Source organism: Mesoplodon mirus (assembly GCF_964341445.2).
Source record: "Mesoplodon mirus genome assembly, chromosome: 5".
In the NCBI taxonomy this organism is placed as follows: domain Eukaryota; kingdom Metazoa; phylum Chordata; class Mammalia; order Artiodactyla; family Ziphiidae; genus Mesoplodon; species Mesoplodon mirus.
Window position 1 is genome coordinate 91,594,793 of NC_138980.1, and position 23,180 is coordinate 91,617,972.

Below are 23,180 nucleotides of genomic sequence, written 5' to 3' on the forward strand. Positions count from 1 at the left end.
CAGTAAAGTGAAGCACAAGAAAACAAGGTATGCCTGTATTTTCCTTTTTCTAGGGGAAAATATGTCCATGCTCCAAATTCATGATTGAAATTGAGGCCCTAGAAGTTTGGCTAGTGGAGACAACACAGCCTTTCCCAGCTGAGAATTTCTGTAAGGAGTCCAGGAGCCTGTAGATGCACCAAAGAGTCACATCTAATGCAGGAGGAGGTTACGTAGGGATGAGCTTAAGAGTCAGTTGGGTACAGGCAAAGTCACCCTTGAAAACCCCTTGGGCAGAAGCTCTGCTGAAGAAGCCTAAGTATCTCCCAAGTGGTACAGCACAGCCCCATCTTCGCCCTTGGTGGAGCCACGTTCTCTTCCTTGGGTGAGTGAGATTTCTTCTTGAGCTGCAAATTAGCTTTCATTAGAAGGAAAATGTTGTTCAAACACCAGATGCTAAAACTCTAGAATCACTCTGAAGGCTGCAAGATGCTTACACTACGGAAGCACAAGGACCGGGGCAGCTGAGATGGGCAGTGACTCACATCTTCCCTCTCACCCTCCCTCTCGGGCATTTGTGAATTGAGTAGAACAACAAGAGTAATTATTCTCATTATTTATGTTGTGGCCACTCTTTTTGCTGAGCTACTTGAATTTACATAAGTTAAATGCAATTATGAATGACTCTGTGGATTAAGAATATTAATTAATATTAAGAGCCAGCAGTTACTGAACAACAAAACCAAACTATGTGTTTTAACTGATTTAAGCCACATACCGCTCTAAGAAGGAGGTACTATTATTATCCTCATTCTGCAGGTGGGAAAGCTGAGGTGCACAGAGGTAAGGTAACTGCAGTCACATACCTAGTAAGTGGAGAGCAGGTACTATGCCAGACAGACTGGCTACAGAACCTGTGCTCTTAACTAGACTCTGGGGTGTGGTATGTGGGTGTGCGGGTGTGTGTTGGGGTGCGGTGTATTGGGGGAGGGCAGTGAGAAGGGGAATATTTCAAAATATTGAAAAGGTTGGGAGCTAATTTAATACAACCTCCTCATTGTACAGATGAGGAAAATCAAACCCAAACAAAATAAGGTGCCTGATACAACCATTCATGGGATACAAAGGTATGGTAAGTTGCATAATAGCCCCATAGATACTGATATCCTAATTCCTGGCACCTGCTAATGTTGTTTTACATGGGAAAAGGGGCTTGCAGATATGATTAACTTAAGAATCTTGGAAAAGGGAGATTATTCTGGATTATCCATGTGGCCTTAAATGTAGTCACAAGCATCCTTATAAGAGGGAGGCAAGAAGGTGAAGGGAAGGAGCTGGAAATGTGACGATGAAGACAGGAGATTGGAGTGATATGAGTCAAGGAAGGCAGGCAGCCTCCAGAAACTAGAAAAGGCAAGGAGACAGACAGACTCTCCCTTAGAGCCTCCAGAAGAAACCAGCCCTTGACTTCAGCCTGTGGAATGGACTTTGGATTTCTGAGCTCCAGAACTATAAAAGAATAAATCTGTGTTGTTCTAAGCCACTAAATTTGTGGAAATTTGTTACAGCGGCCGCAGGAAACAGCACAAAGGGCCTCTTGCTGTTATTATGCTTTGGTTAAGCAGATAGCTTGACCTCTGTTAGACCACAGTCTATTCTGAGTTACATTAACTTGAGAAGAATAAAACTTTATTTCTTTTATAAAATATTTTGCACTTCAGTTTCCACTAATTCAACTTTACCTTTCCCACTGTTTTTTGCTCAGTGATATTTTAGTGTTCTTCTCTGTGACTTTCTGGCTGTACAGTTCAATGAGATGATACCAAAATCGCCTGGGTTTTTTTCTCTTAATATGACATTTCTTTTATTAGCTAACGTTGCCTAAGGCATATCTAATGCTATTTGTATATAATTTAAGAAACCTTGATTAGAAACCAAAATGTGTTTATTCATATTCATGGTTCATTCATTCATACATGAATTAAACTAATGTTTTATTAAGCATCCAACAAATGTCATAAAGTCAAGCACAAAGACTTAGGGGACCAAACACTAATCAAGGTGATTCCTGATCTCAGAGGCTTCTCAGCCGTGAGAGAGCTGTGGCCTCTTCAGTTTCATGAGGCTATGGATACATTTTCAAAAAGGAAGACATGAGAAACGTGTTTTGTTTTCCATGTCAAATATTTACGTTTAGCAAACCAATGCTTTGGACACATGCAAATTAATGTGATATAATTATGCTCTCCATGCAATAATGATGAAACTTATAAACTGTACTATCTCATAGTGTTCTGCAAAGCAGTATGATCCAGCAAGGGACCCAAGTTTAGATATATGATGAATGCTGTCTGGTTCCAATTCTGTAAGCACATCTCTGACTCTTTGTATATGCTTGTTTGGAGACAAGGTCAGACTTCTAAATTTGCTGCCCTTTGTGAATGTGAGGCCTGGGCCAAATGTCCCTGCCTACCCCCAGTTATTTCCTATAAGATTAGAATAAATTGCATACAGAGTTACCAGTCACATAGTTAACTATATACAAATAGAATTCAAAGTTTCTATTCATACCCATAGACTAGTCAAAACCACTGGTTGCATCAACTCTGAGGGTAAATATACATGTGTTCTTTCTAGGTCCTCCATTCCAAAATATTCCCAGAGGACACTTGCTGGTGGATTTTTCAGCATTGCCAGAGATTTAAGACCAAGCAAGTCTTAGGGAGGGCTCTGTCTGAGGAATGCCTGACCCTGAGACTGAGCACGGCTCAAGAGACTGGGTCTGCAGGGTTGGGTCCTGCTCAGATTCCTCTCTTGAAGGGAACACCACAAATACTCTAAGTCAATAGATGTCTGGTTTATGGCTTTGGGTGTCTTTGTGTCCAAATACTGATGACAAGAAGAAAAGAGTAATTAAAAGACATTTTTGATGCTTGGTTTGTTATAAATTTAAAAGTTAGTACGCTTTCTTTCACATAAATTATTTTTAGACACAGTTGGCAGACTATATGGGTGTATTTCTAGTTCTTTATTTCTAGTAAGGTTTTATTAGAAAAGAAAAACACAGACTAACTAGAGCTTTCAAATTAGTGCAGATTTCAATGCTAGTCATTTAGATGCTCACAGGAAGCTTTCAACACTCTCATTTGCCCACATGGAAAGAAAAACCTTTTCTTTCCCAGTAGCACCTTGGATCTATACCTGCCTATTTAAAATCAAGCATACAAAAGAGGAAGTGCTGATGAATTTGGTACTGTCTAGACAAGTACACTAATGTGCAGTGTTGGGCTGGTGGTTGCCATGGTAATAAGCAAAAAAGCTCTTACAGCTCTGCTAAAGAGTGGGTTGTGGATGCTTCATTTACAATAGGCAAGTTTCCCTCCCTTGAAATGGGGATTGCCAAAAACAATCTGACTAGCTCTAAGACATGGAATCATGACATCCAACAATGCTTCAGGTTGTAAGATAAATGCCACACTAATGTTTCTTGTCAAGGTAATTCATTTTCTTTGCCATTTGTCAGCATATTAATAAGTTCCTCATTATATAGCAGAGGGGCCTGAGCCTAAGAAACAACAGTAAATGGGCAGGAAATCCAAAGTGTGTTTACCTGCTTCGATAAATAATAGCTTTTAAGTTTTTCTCTCATTAGAGTTATGCCTTTCTTTCATGAAACCAATACTTTTGGGTCTCCTACTCTGTAACAGGCCCTGTGCTAACCTCCGGGCACACAGATTTGCATAATGGGCTTCCTTTTTCTTCAAGGAGCTGAGTTTAGTGGGTGACACGGAGAAGCCAAGCATTACAAGGCAGAGTTGGATAAGTGGTCCACATGACACTCCAGGTACTTCCAGAACACGTAGATATGGCACAGAACTCTATCCTGGAAGGCCTATGAAAGTGTCCCAGTGGGCGTAGTATCTAAGCTAAAAGAAGACAGGAAGAATCCAAGCAAAGTGGGGGAAAGTATGCTAAGAAGGGGGAAGAGGAGATTCAACACATGGGAGGGAGAGGAAATTAACCCTGCATTCCAGTCAATGTGAGAAACTGAGTGAGGGAGGAATGTAGGGTTTAATGGGCTGTGTGAGGGAAGGGAGTAGAGAAAGGTGAGTCTTCAAAGGTGGGTACGGTTCTAATCACAAGAGCCTAGCTATACTTATGGTTTTAGACTTTATCCTATGAGGAGTCAATGAAGTGTTCAAGCAGAGGAGTGACACTTTGGAAAAATTACTTCTAACTGTCGCATGGACGATGGGTTGGAAGACAGCAAGACTGGAGGCAGGAAGAAAAGTTAAACAGGCTTTGGCAGTAGCCAACCGCTTGTCAAATTCAAGGGTCTTTTCTGAATTACTATTATCCTTTCTATTCATGATGGCGAGGGCTAGTGGGCCCCCAATACCCATGCTTCCCTTATTACACAGTAAGAAGTTGAAATTCAGTTGGGCATGTGGCTGCCCAAAGATTTACATTTCCCAGGTTCCCTTGTAACCAAGTACAGCAATGGAATCTACATTGAGGCGTGCAACTACCAAGGTAGGCCTTTCCCATTCCTCTTTTCCTCCTTTCTGAAGGCTTGAATACAAATGTGATGGCAAGAACTGGAGGAACTAACTTAAACCATGAGAAGAAAGCCCAGTGTCTTCGTCAGTTCTGGCTGCTATAACAAAGTACCATAGAGTAGGTAGCTTACAAACAACAGAAATTTATTTCTCACAGTTCTGGCGGCTGGAATAAGGATGCCATAATGGTCGGGTTCTGGTAAGCGCCCTGTTCCAGGTTGCAGACTGCCACCTTCTTGTGCTATCCTCACATGGTGGGAGAAGGACGAGAGCTATCTGGGGTCTCTTTTATAAGAGCATTAACCTATAACTTCCTAGTTCACCTTCCAAAGTCCCCACCCCATAATACCATCATATTGGGGGCTGGGATTTCAACATATGAATTTGAGGGATACAAACATTCAATCCACTGCATCCAGTGTTAAAGGAGGCAGAGCAACACAGCACAAGGATCCCTGGACCCTGATGACTGCGGAATCAACACACCAGCCCTGCCAGCACTTAACGCCGCCAGTTTGAGTTTTCAGTTACAGAATCTCAGCCAATACTCTAACACAGTCTTTATGTCATTTGACAGTGTTGGGAGCTAGTCATTTTCCCCATACACTATTGTCTCTTCTTTATGACAAATTCTCTACCTGTCTATCTGTCTAGCTAGCTATCAACTCTGTTCTCCTTCCACTTCTCCAACTACTCCCTGTGTAGTAGCTTTCCTGGATTCTCTTTGTCTTTGTCTCATTGTGGGTATGATTCAAGGCTCTGTTCTACACTCCTCTGTTGACAGAGTTTTTATTCAAGGAAGAAGGCTTCCAATTTTATATTTAAGCCTGATCTTTGTCTAGACTCATATTTTTAGTTGCCCGTAGCATATTTCCATTTATGTCTCCAGCTATCATTCCCAAATCAACATGTCCCAAATTGAACTGGTCATCTTCTTCCCCTCACCCACAAGATTCTATTTTCCAGAACTGTCTTTTTGTTCCAAGCCAGTATCATTTTCTTCTACTCTGTCAGCTCCCAAATCTTATGATTAACTTGAACTGCTCCCCTCATCCTTCATCCCTTATGTCTAACCTGTCGCTAAGCTTGGTTACTTTGGTTTGTCTCAAATAACTTTAATATTTGTCCTTCCCATCACTGCTGCCACTATTCAGCTCAGCCTTTTTGGCTGGGCCCCCAATGTCCTTTCTCATTCTTTAATACTCTGTCTTGAGTATGGACCCAGTGAACAATTTTCTAAATCACTACCTTTCCTTTTCCCTCCTTAAGAACTAAGAATAGAAGTGATAAGGCTTTATCACATTACTTCCAAACACATCTCCTAAGAAAGAGTGTGGCACAGTGGGAAGAACCAGGACTTTAGAGTTTGACAGAACAGGGTATGAATTACTAACCTGTTGATCACCGGGTGTGTGACCTTGAGCAAATTCCTTTACTGCTCAAAGCTTAAATAGTTACATGTATGAATAAAGATAGTAAGAATTCATATCTGGAGATTCAAGTGGGATAAGTCATCCTTACTGTAGTTTGCAGTGCAGAGAAGGTGTCAGTAAATGCCATCTCCCTGTTGGGCAACTACAGTCTAGTGCTACTCTACCCAGCCCATTTCAGTTCCACTTTTTTCTGCCCTCGTCAGGATGACTGCACTCAGTTCCATCTCTGTGCCTCTGCCCATACTGTTCCACACGTAAGATATGTATTTTCCTTCTTTTTTTTATTGAACAAATATTTATTGAGAGCATTCTAGGTACCAGGCACTGTTTCAGCCACTTACTTAAATCCTGTTCATCCCTTATGATGTGTCAAGCTCCATGAAGCCTCTGTAGATACTCTAGTGTCAACAGAATGTTCTTCTCTAAACAGCTATTGTCCTAACACTGAGAACCTGGTTGCTGCCTAGTTGTTTGCTGGCCATTTTCTCCCATAGTTATAAGCTACTTGAGAGCAGGAGAATTTGTTAATTACACTCCTTCCCATTTCCAGTTTGATATACCCTCCCTATTAGTAGCCGACTGACAAATACTGTTGCTTAAAAAATAACTTCAGGGGCTTCCTTGGAAGCACAGTGGTTAAGAATCCACCTACCAATTCAGGGGACATGGGTTCGAGCCCTGGTCCAGGAAGATCCCACATGCCATGGAGCAACTAAGCCCGTGGGCCACAACTACTGAGCCTGTGTGCCACAACTACTGAAGCCCGTGTGCCTAGAGCCCATGCTCTGCAACAAGAGAAGCCACTGCAGTGAGAAGCCCGCACACCACAAGGAAGAGTAGCCCCCGCTCGCCGCAATTAGAGAAAAGCCCACGCAGCAACAAAGACCCAATGCAGCCAAAAACAAAATAAATTAAAAATAAAAAAATAAATTAATTAAAGCAAAAGAAAAAAGTCAGCTTTGCTGTTTTAAAAAAAATAACTTCAACTCCAATATTTATCACTTAATAAGGAAGCCTCTTTGATTACTTCAGCTCTGGTTTAGGAAAAGTTTAAATCAAGGTAAACAAAAGTTACAGCCATACTAACGGGTAATACAACAAGCCATCTTTAGATGCTTACATAAGTATCATTGGAGATTGGAACCATCTTTTTAGCCTTCCTTCCCACACTGAATATTCACAATAAAGACTTAATGTCCTGCACAACATGAATCATTTCCTAAGGGTCACTTCTATGGAGACGCCAGGTAATCTCATAAAGAGCTTCAGTCGGGAGGCAGTTCTAGATCACCTTCGGGGATGGGCTGTCAACAGTCAAACTTTTTTCCCAGTGGTTGGTGGACAGTGGGGGGACAGGGGTGGAGTGAGGCTGTGCAGTGTAATTTCTCCACCTTCATATGTGTAATCTATTTTTTTGTATCTCTTGCTTTCAAGCCAAAGTCCCAAAGGGCATGTTACCATAATGTTGTGCTCCTGCCCTACAGATTCTCCTGTGTGTCAGGCTTTCTTCACAACATTCTGACGGGGGCGCGGGTGAGAACACTGACATGGCCTCAAAGCCTAGAGACATGCAGTATCTTAGTGCTTCTCAGACTTACAGTCACCCTGACTTGTCATCATGTCCCCTAAGAATGTGAATATATTTCAATTCAATTGAAGAGATACTTACAAAGTGCCTATTAGGAGCAAAGCATGCCCTCAAGGTTTTATTTAAAGTCAGGAGTCCTGGGTTCTGGTTCCATCCTACCACTCACTTTGGGACTTTGAGAAAGCCATTTCCATTTGCGGTGGCACGGGGCGCTTATTTACTTTGCTAGTAAATTAGGAGATTCTTCTTTAGAGTACTATGCTCTATGATACAATACAGTTCCATTGTTTTTGGAGTATACAAGCAGGACATTAAGACACTGCAACCAGGCAGTAAAAACATGGCCTGTGGAGTCAGATCACTGAGGTTCAAATACTGGCCCTACCTCTTTAGTAACTGTGTGCCCCTGAGCAAATCAGGAAACCTCTCTGTGCCTAGATTCCTCACTATAAAGTGGCCATGGGAAGAGCACCTTCCTCAGAGGTCTGTAGAGAGGATTTATAATACATATCAAAAAATTAATAGCAAGGGCCATGAGGGAGCTGCTTGGGGTGATGAAAGCAGTCTATATCTTGACTGTAGTAGTACTACTGCACATATTTGTTAAAATTTATAGAACTATACACCTAAAAAGGGTGAATTTACCTAAAAAAAAAACCCTAATTTTAAAAATAAAGGTCGACTGTGTGATTCTAATGATATGATATTCTGGAAAAGGTAAAACTATAGCTATAGTAAATAGATCAGTGGTGGCAGGGATTTGGCAGTAGAGAGCCAGGGATGAATGGGTGAAGCACAGGGGATTTTTAGAGCAGTGAAACTATTCTTTTGAATCTGTAGCAGTGGCTACATGTCATTATACAGTTGTCAAGACCCAAAGAATATACAACACAAAGAGCTAGCCCTAATATAAACTGGGGACTTCAGTTAATAATAAGGTGTCAATTTGACTCATCAATTGTAACAAATGTTACCACACGAATGAAAAATGTTAATAACAGGGGAATGTGGGAAATCTCTGTACTTTCCACTGAAACTTCTGTAAATCTAAATCTGCCCTAAAAAGTAAAGTTTATTAAGAAAACAAAACAAAAAAAGAAACAAGTACTTAACAGAAACAAGCACTTAGTAAATTAGTTACTATTATTACTATCCCTTTCTTTGAAAAAAACAACGAAGGCTTTTTCCTTAAAAGCACACCAACATACCGAGGCCTGGGTTGCATCTAAGGGGAATAAGAGTGTACAAACAAGCAACGAAGAGTGGTCCTTCCCACTCAGACTTCTTAAATATTGCTTTGTTTAAAAGGGGAATATAATCTCATAGATGTCTCCTCTCGGATCATCTCTCTGAGGCCTGAACTGCCTGTGGAAGCTGCTCTTTTCCCCCGAGCTGCTCTCCTTCTCCATGATTCAGCCACAGATGCTCTTTCTCATTTCATGATCGTATCGGCTGTTGTACCAAAGCACTGAAGACATGGAACAGCCAATTAAATATCATCACATTTTCAGTGCCCTTGGGAAAGCCATACAGGAAACAGACTGTGTTTATATCTCACACCTCTGGGGAGGCTGCATAAGCTGAAAGCAATGTAGGATTTTTCCTTCTCTTTATTCTCAGAGAAGAATTAACAACAAAAATCCAAGCCACACAGCCACCCAAAACAAACAAAAAAATGTAGTTTCAAAGATGGAAACACTCTCCTTCATGATGAATATGCATGTGGGAGAATTGTCACAAAGTCTGTGAACAATCTGGCCAAAGGCTGTTTCATCTGGGGGGCTCAGCAGCTCTTGGTGCTCAGGGTTATTAGAGCATGTACACGAAGTTCACTGAGCACGGACGGGACCAGGCTCCGGGTGGCTCTGTCAGGCAGCACCTTGCAGGGTCACCTGCCGATGGAGCACTGGTAGTTGAGCTGAGTGAGGGGTGTGAGCCCTCCCTATGAGCCAGAAGGCTTGTATCCCAGGCTCACCATGATGAGGACTCTCTGGGGGACCACAGTCAGGTTACATAATCTCCCAGAGCTTCACTTTCTTCATTGGTGAAATGAGCAGGTGAGATTAAAAAATCTCTGCGGTCCTTTCCAGCCCCACCATCCTGTGATTCTAAATTCCTACCGGCAGGAGGTGGGGGGATTCCCAGGGCTGAAATACTACATTAAAAATACTTTTAATTACTCTATTTATTTATGTTTATCCATCTGTCAATTTCTATTTTTAATTGTATAAGTAAAACATGAAGATGTGAAAATGAATATGAATAAGAAAACATGAAAAAAAGAGAACACTTTACACATAAGGCCAGACCCCTCTGATTAACATCTCCATTACCTTTCCTTCCACCTCTTCCCAGAAGTAACCACTGTTATTATTCTCCTGGTATCCTTCCAGATATTTTCACACCCATATAGATGCAGAGAAAATATAGGCAGTATTGTGTTTGTTTTTTTACATTAAGTGGTATCATACCATTGGCTTCATTCTGCAACTTGCTTTATCACTCCATAATAGGTCTTAAACATCTATCCATAATGTGCTTCATTCTATAACAGCTCTATGTTATTCCACAGTGTAAGAACTGTAGTTTATTCATCCATACCTTTACTGATGGATATTTAGGTCGCTTATACAAACAGTGGTACAACCAATGTCTCATGGTGAATGAGTGAGTGCATATCTCTAAGGTAGACATTAATAAGTGGAACTGCTGAATTAGTTAATCAGTGCTTATTTTCATAGGTATTACTAAATTGTTCCAGAAACTGTGCCAAATGACACACCTGTAGGAAGTACATTTTCACAGAGTCATGTGGAATAATGGTTAAAAGCACAGGATCGGAGACAGACTGCATGCATTTACCCTCATGCCACCACTCAGAGTTCTGGGACATAGGTCAAGATATTTTCTCTGTGCCTCAGTTTCCACGTATTAAAATAGGAGTAAAATGTATGACAGGTTTCTCTGCGGTTTACTAAACACTTGCTGGCACAGAGTAACTGCTTCACATTAGCTTTAATCATCATTTTTACTAGGTTTTGTTTTGAGGAGCTTTAAGCTTCTTAACCAAGTTGGTCTGCCATCCACTTCCGGAGAATCACTCTGTGAGTCACGATTTTTCCAGACCCAGAGGTTACATGCCTGCTGGGCTCATTTAACTCACACTTCTGAGTCCTTCTCTGAAGTGAAGCCAGCAGAGCCCTGACTGACAGGCTGCCAGTGCCTGTTTGTACAACAGTCTTTGCTAATGTAAATAGCTAAATGCAAACTGCACCATCTAAGAACCTTCAGGGGATTTGAGGACATTCTTGGAGGAAACTGATTTCATTAATATTTAAGAAGCAAACCACCTAGGACACAGGCCACCCTGACCCCACGTGCAAGTCCATCCCTAGGGGTTGCAGAACAGGACAAATCGCCCGGGGCCTCTCCTCCTCTTTCATGCAGGTGAAATCAAGTTAAAATGAACACTGAAGACAGCTTGGAGGGGAAAAGAGAGGTGAAAGAAAATGATCTGCAGCTGTAAGCATGTTTGTAAAAAGACAAAAATCCTGTTCTGTCCACTTTCCTGTGTTATTGGTGAGGACGTGAACAAGAACAGACTGTGGATGAACCAGTCTTGGTTAATTTGCTGAGCGCCAGCTGCAGAGGTCCCACTCTGTCCTGTCCCTCCCTCTCTTGCTACTTGTATGCTAGTCCACCTGCCACGGAGGAAGGGGGAAGGAAGGTGGAGGATCTGGGATGTTTCCACTTAGGAGGAAGGAACTGCCCCCAAAGGGCTACTGAATCTAGCTGTGTCATTAAATATAAAATATAAAATATGAGCATAGTTTTTTTTTTCTTTTCCCCCAAATCTTTATAAAAAAGGAGTTAAGTTCAGAGAGTTAAGTTCACACAGGAGTGTCAGAGCCACTATAGGCCCCAAGTGTCCTGTTTTGTAGCCCAATTGTCCTTTCCATATGTAATAAGCCAATTAAACAAGCAAACTCAGATCCTTATATCGAGGCTCCTAAGGCATGAATTCTTTCTAACAGTTGCCTTGGACTTTGGTCTTCTGTATAAAGGACTGTGTTTGAAGCAGTATGGTGGGTGATTAAGAACAGAAGCTGGGACTTTCACCAACCTCAGTCTGAATTCCAGAGCCAAGTTCTTGACAGCTCTCTACACTAGAAAGAAAACAGTCTACCCTTAGCTCAACTACCTGACCACCTGACAGTGCTTATCCCAAATAATTACCATGTTGATTGTCAAGGCATTCAAATTTACCCATTTTATGATACCAAAATGAAATGGATTTAACGATTTGTTCCAGAGTCACTGAAAGAACATTTAAACTCAAGCCTTTGTCTTCTTTTCAGCTTCCCTCTGACAAAAAAGAGACAATATGGTGTATTGATAGGTCGATCAATTCATACTTTCAACACACAGTTTTGATCTACTGTGTGCTAGATTGCTTTTGTAAGTTTGATGCCAACTTTGGTATTCCTTAATTTTAAGTCACTTTTGTATCTGTATGTTTTAATTTAGTCTCTTTGTAAATTTTACCTCAATTTTTTTTCTTTTTATAGAAACATGCTAGTTAAATATTGCTACACAATAACAAAATACAGCTGTAATAGGAAATTTCTGCGGAATTCAAAGCACGTGTGCTGGATTTCCAAATGGACGTTACCCTGCACATTTCCCTGGAAAGTAGGGTTGGGAGAGCCAAGAGTAATTGTGGGAGTCTTTAGAAAACACAATTGAGTGCTTGTTACCCCCATGTTGTGGGACCTAGAGGTCACAACATCTAGAAGCTTATCTGGGCAGGAACTAGGCCGGACACTGGAGCCATGAAGTGCAGAGCTGAGTGGTGCTCTGTGGTACTGGCTTCACCTTAAGCCCGTGGTAATCATCATAGATGAGGGAGCAGAACCTAAAAGCCAAATTGCTGGTTCTTCAGCCTACATGATGGGCCTCCCCTCCTAACTACTGACCTTAAAATCAGTATCACACAACTCAGCATTTAATGAAAAAATGGAGCATCCTGAATAATACTCCCTGAACCAAACTGGTAGCTTCATGTGTTTTGGTGTTAACAACCCACTAAACCTTAAGCCTCTTGAGTGTGTGGATTGTTTGTTGTTCTCACCTAGCGTGAGCTGTGTATTAGGGTGCTGGGTGTAGAGTAGGTAAACCTTAAAAATATCTGATGACTAAAATGTCTTCCTTGGGACAAAGGGAATTGCTTGCATTGAGTTCTCCTTACTACACTCTGGAATACAAACTCCATGAATAGACAGATTTTTGTCTGTCTTTTTCATCACTAGATCCCCAGCTTCTAGCAAAGTGAATGGAACATAGTAAGAACTCAATAAAATATTTGTTGAATGGAAAAATAAATGAATGCATGTGCTATTTTTCATTGTCCTCTGAATGGTGGCAGAGAGGAAATGAGTAGCTGCCCACCTTCCTATAGTACATAAAAGCAACAGCAAGTGACAGTAGCCACTGTCTCAAGTGGCAGTCCCTTCCAATACCAACCCTGGAATCGACTGTAAAGGACATGAAAAGATAACCCATTCAATCCTCTGCTATTTGAATCTACTTTAGAGCTAAAACGCTCTCCTACAGATTATAGCACGTAAAAGTGAGAAAATTACTTACAGCAACGGCTCTCAAAGGAGGTCCCTGGAAATAGCAGCATCAGCATCACTGGGAACGTGTTAGAAATCAAAATTTCAGGTATTACAGCAGACCTACTGAATCAGAAATGCTGGAGGTAGGGCCAGCAATCTGTGTATTAACAACCCTCTGGGTGATTCTGATGCAGGCTGAAGTTTGAGAACCACTGACCTGAGGTCCACAGTTCTGGCTTCTGCACCTCCCCACTCACCACCATGCCCAGAGTAAGGTTCCTTTCTATTTTATTTCTTTTTACTTTTCTCTACCTACGTGGTCTAGATTTTCCACATCTCATATTTTGCCCACCAAGTCCAGATCACCTTGTTTTGTCTTGTATGTCCCGGAAGCAGCTGTGTCCAGATTTTTTCTGGCGGGGGGAGTAGGGTAACTGTCATGAGGAGACTCTAGATACTAAGTTTTAGCAAACGTTCATAAGAATGCAGGAGCCATAGGGGCTTTGGAAGTCATAAGGTCTGAATCACTCATTTTACATATGAGGAAAATGAATCTCAAAGAGATTTAACTTAGCCAACACCACATAGAGATACATTTAAAAGACTACAACTCAGTCTGGCCACTCATAAACAAGCTTTTCCCACTATTACTGCAATATGCCCCACATAACCTTACATTTACACTTAAGATGTATACTTCCAGAACTCTGAACACCAACAAGAGTGCATGGAACCTTTTTATGCTACAGTGATTCTCACAAAAAATGCCGTATTCATTCCCATTTCCCAAGAAAGCCAAAGCAATGTGAAAGGCCACATATGGGTGACCAGCCAAAGGACTGGTCTTGAAAAACAAATGACAAAAAGCAGGAAAAGTTTTTCTACCTCCTACTTCACAGCCCTGGGGGTAGATCCTGCTGCCCACGTGCCTCTGATAAGAGAATGTGAATTTTGGGGGCTGAAAAGGGGGTTAAAGAGGTCATTCCCAACACTTTGAATTACAGCTTAGACAGCATGTTCCCTTATCTCTCTCAGGCTGGAGAGCCTTTATCTAAGAAGGAGTCATTCTGAGCAGAGATTTTTGTCTTTGGCTGCTAGACACTCAAAAAGGGACTCCACGTTTGGTAGTGTATATATGTCCATGCCTCTCTTTCGCTTTGTCACAGCTTACCCTTCCCCCTCCCCATATCCTCAAGTCCATTCTCAAGTAGGTCTGTGGAGGGGTGGGATGGGGAGGGTGGGAGGGAGGGAGATGCATGAGGGAAGGGATGTGGGAACAGATGTATATGTATGACTGATTCACTTTGTTATAAAGCAGAAACTAATAAAAAAAAAATAAAAATAAAAAAAATTAAAAAAAAAGGGACTCCACGGTAATAGGTAGACAGACACTAGTTCTAGCTAGCCAAAGAAAACCCAAGGCACAATTGAAATGTTGCAGCAAAAGATCCATCCACTGAAAGGCAAAAGATAACAAGTTTAGAAAGGAGAAATTGCTTTCAGAATGAAAATTTTTGCCAAGGACAAAAGGCAATATTTGAGTAAATGAAGAGAGTGTGCTAGGCAGCTGTGCCCCAGAGCATTTCCTCTTGCTGTTTAGTGTAAATTAGGCCACCAAAGCACCTTAGAGGCCTTGAGGGTGAAGCTTGGAGGACTGGTCTTAAAAGGGCAATGCTAATGTGCTCACAGATCTGCTGGGGATCTGGAGCCCGGCACAGCCTTGGCCCTGCTGGTTCACTGCTCTCCTACCCTACCATACCTGGCCGTATTGATTTCTCCAAGGGCTGCAAGAGGAGGTCACGCGCGGCCAGGCTGAAAACAGAATGGTTCCAGGAATCTTGCTGAGAAGTCCAAAAATATCTACCATCCCACAGGTAACTTTATCTGCCCAGTCTTTTTTAATCAGGTCATCCTACTACTAACAGTGACTGGTAATGTTCCTTGGGCAGTGAACGTAAACCTAAACTAATTCAGGATCAATGCACAGGTCATATTGTACATTTTTATTAGCATTCTTACTTTGCATCAATTTGGCTTTATAGGCTTACCAAAATTTCTTACAGATTTCAGGTCTTTGGGCTAATTTACAGGGCAGGCAAATACTCTGGAGCCTTATTATGACTTTCCTATTACATGCAAGTTGCATAATCATGTTGTTAAGTAAAAAGTGATGTTGTAATGAAATCCTTCTAGGACTTCCAGGAATAAACTTTCTTGGATGGGGTCCAAGATGAAATCAGCTTACACTGAATTCAAGGCTTATAGGAATGAGATCAAGGCACCAGTGTGACTGTGTGTGCACATAGGGCATAGGACATGCTCCCTTTGAGTTCTCTGTCTCCACAAATGACACCACTGTCTTCTTTAGACTTCATTGAAAACCTTGTCATCCCCTTTGATTGCCTCTTCCCAACAATCACATACATTTTGCCAAGACCTATCATGTGTTTCCTTGAAATATTTCTTCCATTTATACCTTCCTGTCCATTCTATTTGCACTTTAATCCTGGGTCTCATCAGTTTAGTGCTTAGATTACTGTAGAAATCACCTACTTGACCGTCCAGGTTCCAATCTCTCCCTCCTTCATTCTGTCCTAAACTCAGTTTCCAATCTACATACACATGAAAAAAAATTTTTTTGCCTATTTTCCAGAGCAAAATCCAACAAGGTTTGTATTCCATATCTTAACTGTATTTCTTATTCATCACCCAGCATACAATAGATATCATTTAAAAAGAGCAAAGTGAAAAGTAGTTGTGTTAGGAAAGAATAGGATAATTCATATGAAAATGCTTAATGTATTCAGAAACATTATATCAATGTAAAGAATTAAAGAAAAAAATCTCTCAGGAACACTTGGGAAACATTTGTAACATGCCTTACACAAAATTTTGTGGTTCACTGCTCATAAAACAACAACAAATGCTCTGGAGTTTGGATCAAGGTGGTGCTCTGAGAACACAAGGCTGTGTCTATTTCTGCCCTAAATCCTTAAAAGTGACAGAAAAGAATTTTAAAATTCTGAAAACAAAGAAAAACAAAACATGATGAGGAATCCCTGAAAGAAAACAGACAATGGAGAAAACCATGGCCTAGAATGCATTTCAAAGAGAACAGCTCTGAGAATGGAAAGGGTCAAAGGCACCTTGAGCTTAGAAGCTTCAGGAACAGGGAACAGGAAGTGTTCCTGTAGCAACTGCTATGGTGGTGGGCTTGGGCTCTGCTTTTGGAACAGCCAGATGTGCGGTGTCCCCTCTCTAACTTCTTCCTGGGCCAAGTAGTGGCTGCAGAAGTCTTTGTCCCTGGGCTAATGCCTGGGATGCTTGGGTTTGAAAGGTTTGGTAGTGATGCTGATGGCTACAGATACACAAGGCGGGTGAGGACATTATGCCATTCAAATACCAAGTAAAGAAATGAAATAAATGAAATGGTGCAAATAGCACATTTACACATGATTTTCTTATTTACTTTTCAGCATAATGACTATATTTTTTATATTCCCCTAAACAGTCAGGGAAACTGTTTATTTTTAATAACTTATGAGTATAATTTTGAAAGCATATATATTTTTATTAATAGAAATGCACTGCCATACTATATCAGAAAATAACGAACCAAGTGCAATTCTTTGTATAAAGCCTCCATTTACAATGAATTCACTTGGAAATTATAAGTTTCGTGAAATGTCTATATTTTGGACAAGAATTAAAACCCCCTGAGGATAGTCAAATTATCCATGCATGAAACATGTAAATTTTTCCAGTAGTTGGTAGGTTGATAGATGATGGGGCATATTGGTACGTTAAACAGACTGTCACTGAAATATTTCCAAGGACATAGGTCAGATAGCAGGGAAGCCAGCTAAGTGTGAGCACCTTATTATTAGCACCTAGTTCATTATGCAAGAAAGGAAGCTGTAACTCTCTCTGAAGCATGAAGGAGAGTACAGTGAGGCTCCCAGGGAAGGTTCAGTCCTTCTGAGGCACAACACCAGGACGTGGAGTTCTCTTACTCAAGGCAGGATTATTGGGAGAATGGAGATATATGACTGTCACAATTTTAAGAATGGACTTTTAAACAGCTGTCAATGTTCTAGAAAAATTGGCTTCCTGGACCATGCTATATCTTTTCACACATATATAAATCTGTTACCAATCACAGGCCAGGAGAAGGTAAACATTATTCATTGATGCATCAACTTTTATTACCTAATTCTTTGTACCAGGCCCTGTGCTATATTCTGGGAACAGAGCAGGGAATCTGACAAGCAGGACTTATAATCTGTTAAAGATGATAGACGTAAAACTACTCATTGCACAATTATTTGTTTATAATTGTGACATATATAACAAGGAAGAGAGTCAGGTAAGAGCATGTTATGTTTAAAAATCAAGAGACAACCAGTGTAGCTCATTTCATCTGACAAAGAGAAAGGTGACACCAGAGTAGGTTTTCTAAGGTAATCAGGAGGCTGGATTATTTAGGGCATTAGAAGACATATTAAATATCTTAATATTGATTCTAAGAGCCATTCAAAGCTTTAGTCAGGGGATAATATAATTTTATTTGCAATTGTAAAAGATTACATTGGCTTCTGGGTGAAAACAGATTCAAGGAGGAAAGAATGGACCCTAGGGGACCAGTTAGAAGGCTGTGGTAGTGTCCAGGTGAAAGTGGTTGTGACCAGGTGCAGAATGATAGTAGTAGAGATAGATAAAAGTGAAAATGTAAGAAAGAGTAAGAGTTAAAATCAAAGTGATTGGGTGATAGATTAAATGTGGAGAGTGAATGAGAGAGGGGATGATTTCCTGGTCTCCCTTTGCTGGCAGTGCCACTCACTGAGGTAGATTACATTGGAAAAAAAATAGAGATTTGAGTTCAGTTTTGTATGTGCCGTATGAGAGATACCCATAAAACACCCAAGTAGAGAGACTGAGGTGGATTAATGGATGTTGACTACACAGTCTTGGAAGTCAGAAAAGAGATCTGTGCTGAAATTGTCTCTATCCAAATGGTTGAAGACTTGTGCACAGATGAGTTGGCTTGCAGAGAATATTAGGAGGAAGGGGAAGGGAAAAGGAAAGAGAAGGAAGAAGGGAAAGGGGAAGGGTAAGGGAAGGGGGAAGAAGAAGGGGAAGAAGAAGAAGAAGGAGAAGAAGGAGAAGGAGAGGGAGAAGGAGAAGGAGAAGGAGAAGAAGGAGAAGGAGAGGGAGAGGATGAAGAGGAGGATGGGGGGGCAGTGGTGGTGGTGGGATGAAGTGGGAGATTGGGATTGACATGTATACACTAATATGTACAAAATAGATAACTAATAAGAATCTGCTCTATAAAAATAAATAAAACTTAAAAAAAAAAGAAGAAGAGGAGGAGGAGGAGGATGGTGGGGTGGTCTAGGACAAAGCATTATGGAACTCTTAACATCTCAAGTTTGAGAGGAATACGGTAAGACAAAGAGTCTGAGAAATGGTAGCCAGAGAAATGAGAGAGAAACTATGAGAGTGCAGTGCCACTGAATCAAGGGGAAGTGAATATTTAAAGAAGTGACTATAATTAATGTTAAGTGGTGATGAACAGTTGAAGAAGATAAAGACCTTATTCCATTATCAGTTATTCCTATCCAAGATGGTTCATATGCATGACCAGCAAGCTGGTGCTAGCTTTCAGCTGGAAGCTCAGAATTATCACCAGGAATCCTCAGTTCTTTCCCATGTGAACCACTCCATGGGTACTGTTTGGGCTTCCTCACACCATGGCGACCAGCTCCATCAGCGAGTGTTCCAAGATATAGGAAGTCTTTTACGGCCTGAGCCCAGAAAATGGTACAACATCATCCCTACTATAATCTATTCGTCAAGCAGTCATGTTGTTCACCAAGATTCAAGGGTATGAGACACAGACCACACTTCTTGAAGGAGGACTGTCAGAGAAATCATGACATCTTTAATATACCACAGACCTCAATATTTGACATGTATAATCCTAATCATGGTAACATGTTTTATAAGCAGAAAAGATTGGAAATAACCTAAACATTCATCATTGGGATGAAATAAATTAATTTAGATTATCTTAAGTAAATTAATTTAAATTTATAAAATTAAATACTATGCATCCATTAAAAAGCAATAGGGATCCTTTTAATACAACATTATAAAAATATTACCATGAGATATTTTGAGTAAAAAAAAGCAAAGGTTAGTATGTGTATAATATGTTACCATCTGTGTAAAAGGAGGGAAATAAAATGCATTTGTATTTGTATTTGCACAAAACACTTCTGGAATTAAGCATTCTCATTGGGGTGGTATCACCCCCAAAGGGGTAAAAATTGGTTCTTGTGTGGGAGGAATCAATGTTTTAATATATAAAGCATGGTTATACATATAGTGCAAAAAAAGATATACAATACACCTGTGTATTCAAATTAAAGGGGGAACCAATAATCAGGAAAAAATGTCTTCAAAGGCTCCTTAGGAGAGTGGTGGTAAAAAAAAGGTTTAGAAACACTTTTCTAGAAGGATGCAAAGGAATGAGTCCATATGGTTGCCTGAGAGAGATGAAATGAGCTACTGGGAGAAGGAAGTGATGAGAATAAGAATGTTCAGTGTATGTTCTTTCATATTTTTGGTATTAGAACCATGGGAAGAGAGAATCTACCAAAATTTAAATTAAAAAATAAAATTTAAAAAGAAGGTTATCCATTTTATTTAATCATATAGTATTACTAAATAGAAGCTCTTTCAGCATATATTACAGTGTATAAACCTTATACTTTTAAAGGGCTAGTCTGGGCAAGTAATTAACAATTTCACTCATTTATCTTGACTATTTGAAAGGGAAGCTGGTAAAGTGACATTTCATGCAAAGCATTAAAAAAGTCAATTATTACTATATATTCAAGGTAAACAGTTTTAAAACACAGGTTGTGTGGGTACCTGCTTCATTCTGAAGGGATAGAGAGCATATTCCTCTCCCAGGGGTGTGAAGGATCACTGGAGTTCTCTCATGCTAAAGTGTTCCGTCCTTCACCCTCCAGGATAGGAGAAGCAGCTATCCTGAAGATAGAGAAGATTCAGAGAAGTAGATGCAATGTGAACAATAAAAGTCCTTAGCAACATCCAAATTCGTAAAAAAAATTTTTTTTTTTTTTTTTTTGCAGTACGCGGGCCTCTCACTGCTGTGGCCTCTCCCATTGCGGAGCACAGGCTCTGGACGCGCAGGCTCAGCGGCCATGGCTCACGGGCCCAGCTGCTCCGTGGCATGTGGGATCTTCCCAGACCGGGGCACGAACCCGTGTCCCCTGCATCGGCAGGCGGACTCTCAACCACTGCGCCACCAGGGAAGCCCGTAAAAAAAATTTTTTTTACATGTACCAGTGTGCCCCAACTTACACTGCAGAAGAATGTAGCCATGCTAAACGCTTGGCAATCTTCTTCTAGTTGGGCACACCCATATGGAAAACTGGACAAGTAGCTATGTCCTTGCTGTAATCTCTGCTCCTCTAACATTGAAAATCCACAGTAGGGTTGTAGCTCTTCGACTGCTGAAGTCACCAGGAGAAGAGCAACATTAGACTTGACCCTGGTATGTGAATGACAGCATGTAGCACTGGGAGCTGGACCACATCCTAAGGAGGGGATCAGTCTCGCCCAGTGTTGCAAGCAGAAGCCAGTGGCACAGGCCTCATGGTGCCACGTTGCCACTACAACCAATACAGGGCAGCCTGAAAGGATAAGGAGGAGACTTGGAAGCAGTAAATAGTTATGGCTTAGCTTAATACTGGCCTTGCAAGACTGGCTATTTCATCATCAGAGTTCCTATCTCCCTCCAATGATCCCAACTGACATTGATGAAGCTCACTTAATTGCACAGAAATTCCACAGACAGTTTGTGGATACAAAGCCCTGAAAATAATTCTGAAAGTCCACTTAGATCATCCATCATTTCCGAAATTTACTCCCAGGTCATATCAAGTTCAACTCTGGTCACAACTGCCATTTAAAAAAGAATGTGAACATATGTGGTGTAGTCTAAACCATAAATTCTGCTCAACAATGCATAAAAGCTAATGCCAAAAATCACCAGGGAATATGTAGCCACTCCCTGCCAACTTTGGATGAACTCCATTGCCTTGAAATGTAGCTCCCTTGTGTGTTTCTCTATGGACACTCAGACAGGAGTTGTTAGAAAGAGAATGGTGGTTAATTCTCATTAAACTACTGTCTTAGCTCTGGTTGCCATAACAAAATACCATATACTGGGTGGCTTGAAGAACAAAAATTTATCTCCTCCCAGTCTGGAGACTGGAAGTCTGAGATCAGTATACCAACATGGTCAAGTTCCAGTGAGAACTCTCTTCCTGGCTGGCAAACAGCTATCTTCTTGCTATATGCTCACATGGTCTTTTCTCAGTGCATGCATGGAGAGACAGAGAGAAAGAGAGAGAGAGAACCTTTCTCTTCTTATAAGTCCACCAATTCTATTGGATTAGGACCCCACCCTTATGACCTCATTTAACCTTAAATACCTCCTAAAAGTCCTATCTTCAAATACAGTCACATTAGGGGTTAAGGCTTCAACATATGAATTTGGGAGGAAGGGGGGATCACAATTCAGTCCACAGCATCTATAAACAGAGATAAGAAATACTTAAATATTCACAAGAAAAATTTATGTTGACTATTAGAAAGGTTAAGAATTACATAAGGAGAGCTTGAGAAATGGAGCCATCTATTCAGAAAACAAAACAGAAGAAAATATGGTACCATTATCTGATATTTTATGCCCCTCTAATGATAAAGATGCATCTTGGCCCTATGGCAACGACTTTTTTCTTTAAATTGAGGCAAAATTCACATAACAAAATTCTCTACTTAAACCACTTTAAAGTGCAAAATTCAGGGACTTCCAGTATGTTTACAGTGTTGTGCAACGATCACTTCTATCGAATTCCAGAACATTTTTATCACTCAGAGAAGAAACCCCGTACCTGTTAAGCAGTCACTCTCCTATTGCCCCTAACCCAAGTCCCTGGCATTGGTCTTTTAAAGTTCAGGAAAAAAAAGTTACAAAGGTGTACTTATTCTTTCCACTTAGGAAAAAAAAACGGCACTATTTTAAAAGGTACTGGTACCACTAATTCAGAGAGAGTTTAACACAGAGAACTGAGTCTTATTTTGTTGTGGAAAGGACACTTCATAGAAACATGGAGTCAGAGATCATGCAGCAGATCTCTGTTTCCAGGGTATCTCTAAATGCATAATACCAAACAGTTAAAAAAAATTATGGATATCATGTCCTCATACACCCTCCTCAACGAAGGAACAGATTTTTGTTGAAATACATTTAAGGAATTCTAAATTAAATTTTTGACAGATTTCTTTGCCAAGCAAAGAGGATGGATAGAGCACCAACAGGGAAGTTTTGTTTTTTATCTTAATTATCAGTGTAGAATACCAGTTGCAACCTGGTGGTTTTTCACAACAAATGGACCAAAATCACAGATAGATTTTATTGTTCAAAGAAATTGAACCAATAATGTAATATCTGTAAATTTTACATAAAATGTATACATTTCTAGCTTCATTCAAAAAAATACTAGGTTAAGTGGCACCTCTGGGCCCTTATAGCCGAGGTGAGAGACAATTGCTGGTTTTGAAAGAATCATGCACAACCGAGCTTACTAGAGCCCGCATCTAGTCCATTTCCATCATGTGTTAGCTGCTTGGCCCCTGATGGCACTTGAATTTGCTTCTCTTATTGTACAACAGCCTCTGCAGAGATATTAAACAGGCGTGTTCTTTTAATCATACTTCAAGCACAAAGCCATCTAAATGGCAGGCAAACTTGAAGCGTCCTCCAACTTTTTATCACAATCTTGAATTTTCCATACTCAAAATGAATGATAGTTGCTATCCCTATAGATCTAGCAACTTGAGTGAAAAGTACAAAGTTTTTGAGTGGCAGACCAATGACTAAACCGGACTTTTTTTTTTTTTTTTT

At 40.6% G+C, this 23,180-nt stretch overlaps 1 long non-coding RNA gene across 2 annotated transcripts in view; it reads right to left on the bottom strand.

The window, feature by feature from the left end:
* Positions 1-23,180, bottom strand: part of LOC309804528 — a 249,681-nt gene that overhangs the window by 18,319 nt on the left and 208,182 nt on the right. The window contains exon 3 of one of the 2 annotated variants that reach the window (XR_014294133.1): positions 20,114-20,233. The exons of the other annotated variant lie outside the window; for it this stretch is intronic. This is a non-coding gene — a long non-coding RNA (uncharacterized lncRNA). The remainder of the gene's footprint in view (positions 1-20,113; positions 20,234-23,180) is intronic. 2 annotated transcript variants of the gene reach the window in all.